The 5,550-nt window shown below is 35.4% G+C and overlaps 1 pseudogene; it reads right to left on the bottom strand.

Moving 5' to 3' along the window:
- Nucleotides 1-956: 956 nt before the first annotated feature.
- LOC134248943 (uncharacterized) lies at nt 957-2,165 on the bottom strand (annotated as a pseudogene).
- Nucleotides 2,166-5,550: the final 3,385 nt, after the last annotated feature.

The raw sequence follows: 5,550 nt of genomic DNA, 5'->3' as shown, positions 1-5,550 counted from the left end.
TATCAGCATGAGTTTTAATTTAATGACAATTATACTAATGCATACGTATGTATAGGGTCTCAGCCGATTTTGGCCAAAGCGACTTCACGTACATCAGCTGTTTGTCAAGTGACATGATTAAAATTAGAAAAAAAATATCTAAGGATACAAAGATCGTAAAAGTTCAAGGATAAACGGATAATTTTTCACTATGAAATTGATTGTGTTTTTTTTAAAGACATATTTCTTAACTCGAAAAGTGCTGGGAGCAACTTCTCCATGCCCAGGAATTATATAAGATTTAGCCGACTGTTGATAAACTATGTGCATTTACACTATATGCATTGATGAAATGTAAAATTACGGAAAAAATCAACAGCGCACAACTTGCTCCCAGCACTTTTCAAAATAGTAGGGACAATAGCTTCATGTGTATAAAATATCATAATTTATAACTAAGAGGATATCGTTGAACTTTTGAGATTTTGGAGGGGTAGTACCTGTGATTGTAATACGTTCTTAATATAAAAGCGCATGACTGCGGCTTTATAAGAGACTAATAATTATCAATTAAATAAGATTGTGAAATATTGATTAATGCATTCAAAAATATGAATCAATTTTAATCAGATCACGATCATTTAGTTTTAATTTTCATACTTTTATTTCACTAATAGCTTGATCTGCGTCTCAAGTACAGAGAAACTGCGTGTCAAACTAGCCTATGACGTAATATCTGTTAGTACAGCGAGATCAAGTTGGCTTTGATTTTACATTCAAATAGTGTTATAATGACAAGATAAATTACGCATTGATTTATATTTACAATAATTATGAGTAATCAAAGTATATAAGAGTATATAAAAAAGGAAATTATTATTTATTCGCCCAGATTCATTTGTACAATTTAACTGTGACGTCATAATCAAATTCCTGAGGCTCTGCATACACTGATCTACCTTTGGGTAGCCCTTAACCTAGTTGCGATCTGAATTGCTTGCAGCATCCAAGGCATGAGAACTTCTGCTTTTCTTTCTATCTAACACCAATTTTCCAACCCTAAAGAGTCTAAAAAATGAGTATGAAAAAAAAATGCTGAAAACAATGTTGTTTCGTAAAATGATTTACAAACAATTGGGAGTACATTTAATATTTTCCCTAACAATTTTGATGTAATTGGCAATCTAGCATCTACTGAACTTTGCAGTCTTGACATGCCTACCATCTTTTTGATAACAAAGTTTTGGGTGGGGTCTCAGTTACCATCAAGTATACATTTAAAGCTTATACCTGAGAGATAGGTCCTTACAGTAGCAGATGACAGACCCTTCAATGAACAACTAGCTACAAATTCTATATTCTGTTTTTCATCAGAAGGCCAAATCGGATGTAACCTACAAGATAACTTGAAACGATCAAATTCAAATAAACCTGTCTGATAAGCAAGTCTTGTATTTGTTGAAATTGAACTCTGAACTAATCTGTCAAATTCAGTCTGGAGATGACGGTTCGAAAGGACTCTCGAATTGATACTGGCTTCTAGTCCGCCTGAGGTGCAAGTGACCGAAAACGCTGAAACTGTCAACGAGATAGAGCATCAGCAACCTCACTATGAACACCTAAAATAGGTCAAGCCTTGAACTATATATTGTTTTACATGGAATGAAGTACCGAGGGAAGAATTAAGCACATAACACGCTTAGACCTAGAAGATTTTTTGATCAAAATTGTTACTAAGGCCTCATTGTCCACATGGAAAACTATTTTCCTGCTGAATTACTGACTTCCCCAAACATGAATTGCCAAAACAATTGGAACAAGTTCAAGAAATGTGATGTCCCTGATAACTTCAATACCAGCCCATTCACTTGGCCACTTGAAAACAACCAATGATTCCTTAAGAAAGCACCACAACCTAATTCTGAATTTCCTGCACTGTCAGTAAATAATTGGAGTTGTGGAAAGTAACAGCAGCCATTGAAGAAATCTAAATATATAAGCCACACATCAAAGTCCTCCTTAACTGCCAAAGAAACCCTGATCAAGTGATGTGGTTTACAGACCCCTTGCATGACGTCATAAATACGCCTAGTGAAAGCCCGGCCTGACGGAATGACACGCAAACAAAAGTTCAACAAACCTGCAAGAGCCTGAAGTTCATTTAGAGTAGCCTTCTTTCTTGGCATAAAACTGTTGATCAAATATTTTAAACAATTTTAAACTATTTAACTTATCAACTGGGATTCTTATCATCATTTTAACTGAATCTAACTCAAAACCCCAAAAGGTCAGGGAATTTTAAGGCCACGCTGTTTTATCATCAGCTAAGGGGACACCAAACTGCTCACAAGATAAATGATGAATCAACCTAATTGAGCCATCCTTTTTCTAAACCTACAGGTGAAAGCCTAAGATAAGGAAAGGGTCTTGAATGGAATGGGCCTGCAACTCTTCCAGCATTAATTTCTTTAAACATTTTTTCCCAGAATATCAAGTTCATTATCTTAAGCTGACTTTAAATTAGAACAATTAGTAGCTACCCTTGCACCAGTGTAATTTAGTTTGAAACCTTCAGAAAACCCCTTTAACCAAATTTCTGAACTCTTCCTATCATAATCAGAGTTTTGTAAATAAGCTGCAAGAACTTTAATTGGGGAAAAACCTAGGCCTTGCAGATTGTGGTCAATGGGGAATTGTGCTCTAGGCTGGGGTGGTCTGGATGAAGGTACCTGGCTCCTCAATTGTAATGGGTATCTTTGACCTGAAAAATCTCGAGAAGCATATTGATTTTTATCAGATGGGCCTGTACACATGACTGTTGGATGACAGCCGCTACAGCTCAAACATTTATGTAAATAATGGCACTACTGGTTTACACAAACACCATCATTGTTACAGTCATAGCATTTAAGGAAACGCCCTCCTGCTGAAGGTTTTTGCACAGAACCAGTTAACGATGCCACCATGTACATTAGTCAAAGCTCCTGATCAAGTATTCCCCTTGAAGCACTTGAATTTTTTCGATTCTCATTCGAAATTGCTCATCATAAAATCTCCACCCTATACCAGTGCATCTGCTAGCCCCTAGACAAACAGTGTGAATGTATTTAAGCAAGCCAAAAAATTTTTCTAGGGTGTACTGTAGCATATATTGATGAGAAAATAAAAAATGCTTCAGTCCACCGCTGTACATTTGTAATTTTTACTGAAGCCCGTTTCGTTTCAATCACTACTTGACTATTAGAGACTGTTAGTTTTTGCTTACCATCCATCGGGACCGGATTGGATAGAAGCTGACCTAAATCAATGTATTCGCTCTTAACAATTTTTTGTTTGATAGATTGATAGATTCTGTAATATTTGCCCCCAAACTACCGTATATACAATCGATCTCGTTACTTGTCGGATATCTAAATTGACCTCAGGTTCATTGCTGGGACTAGTGGAAGGTAGCCACACATTAAGTTGTTATACTAGCTGTACAGGGCATGTTTTCCTCTGTCGAAACTTCTACTGTCGCAAATGATCCCCTTTTTTGTTTTGGTCCACTCGTAGTGCTGATTGACAACGGATTTCCGCTTCGCAGGCTTGGCAGCCGGTCTACCTCTAGGCATTTTCTGAAACTACCGCCTTAAGAGTAAGAAAAGAAAATAGAAGCATATAATAGAAGCATATAGAAGCAAGATAATACAAGTATTTCTCATCTGTTCGACTGCTTTCCATGTTAAAAGATAGATTTTTGTTCAGGTTAACTTCCTGAAATCTAACATCATGAAAGATACCTTTCAACGCAAAATGTCAAAGATCAGACCATATATGTAAACGGATTTTCTTTTCAATATTTAGAATTAAACATGATGAAAGATAAACAATACTTTATCATTCTATCCTTTCACGTGATTTCAACTTGTCATTTTTCGGAACTGCAGTTCGACAAAACCAAGACAAGTATGGAAAATGTGCAAAGTCATCTGTAAGAAGTCAATTTCAACATTTCAACCAAATAGTATCAAAGAAAGTTAGATTAAATAATTTGTAAATACATGCACCTACGATAAAATCGTACACATTTAACACCATACAGTTTATAAACAAATTCCCTTTAAGAACATTAATTTTTTAAACTTAAGATAATGATTTTAGAGAATATGCACCTTTTACATGAAATATTTAATAGTACTGAAACTCGATAATGTTAGGTTTATTGCAAGAAAAACGTGACTTTAATTTGTGCGAAAAACCATGTGAGTTTAAAGTGCTTTGAGCTGTATGTGCAGTGAGGGTTAAGCACATAAAATCGTCATGGACAATTTTTACGTGTTACTTTTTAGCCGGTGATGCATGTATAATATAATCCCATGGACGACAATTTGCGCAGTGGGGATAAGTTTATATTGTCACTGACGACAAGTCAATAATATGTACCGTCACTCCTTCCAACTGAAAGTACCAATCATTACCTCATCGGTCTTCTCAAATAAACAGATCCGGAGCAAGCGACCCTGAATATAACTTCTGATAAGTTTGTTAAAACATTATACAATTATACAATTATGGACTCTTTTGGTGTTGAATATGGTTTGTTATTCACCAGAAAAATATTCGTATTGACCAAGGCTGTATGACGACACCATTTTCATTTGCGATCTTCCATTGTTGAAAATAAAAAAAATCTCCAGATTACCGTTTGTAGCCTCCATGTTTTCCTTTCCAAGTTTCGCTATGTGTAAGACGTCCAGATGTTAAAAAATAATCCTGAAATAGGTTTGAATAATTGTTTTCCTGCACAGATACGTAGCTCGCTGCGGCCGTTGCAACCATCGTTTACAACGTTGTTTGATATTTTGATTGTGACGTCACAATGCTGTTGCACGCGCATTGACCCTCCGGTGAATACGGCCTCAAATCCGGTGAATATGTAGTGTTATGAACTGTTTGCGTTTGTATAGATTTTATAGGAACTATAAATAGACTATATAATAAAATAATTTATTGTCTTCGTAAAACAGTACTAGTAGTTCACGTATGTGAGCAGTTAGTATATGTATAAGCTTGGAAGGACATAGCTAACTAGTGAGTAAGTCAACACTCACTCTATTTACGTGGGGTTATCAAAAAGTTCGTGGACTGAGGCTATAAAATTAGTACTATGTAGTCTTTGCTTTCAAAATTTATATGGAACATAAAACAACAAAAAATAACGAAATGTTGAAAGTTTTAGCTGATACGTTCACTATTTGCCAGGCTTGTTTATAGTACTTTAAAATGTCATAAACAGTGGCCGTCAATGAATATATATAATCTTCCAAATGGATTTATACATTCGAAGGGTTCCTAGCTTGATTCTGCCGGCATATTTTGCTTTTGGGAGTTGAATATATACAACACATGAACAGCGTCATTTTTTTGACGTGATTGATTTTTCACACTTTGATTTCAAATCAGCATTAACTGTGTATCCCTTTACTCTCTGAATCTATTTTGACACTAAAAGACAAGTTCTCTGGATACATACATGTAGTATTTCTCTGTAACTAGTTTCAACATATTTTAGTTCTATACCAGTTTTTG

Source organism: Saccostrea cucullata, unplaced genomic scaffold (genome assembly GCF_032062105.1).
Source record: "Saccostrea cucullata isolate Sc308-1 unplaced genomic scaffold, CSIRO_AGI_Scuc_v1 ctg1794, whole genome shotgun sequence".
In the NCBI taxonomy this organism is placed as follows: Eukaryota; Metazoa; Mollusca; class Bivalvia; order Ostreida; family Ostreidae; genus Saccostrea; species Saccostrea cuccullata.
Note: the sequence above shows the minus strand (reverse complement) of the source record. Positions and strands in the feature narration are given on the sequence as shown.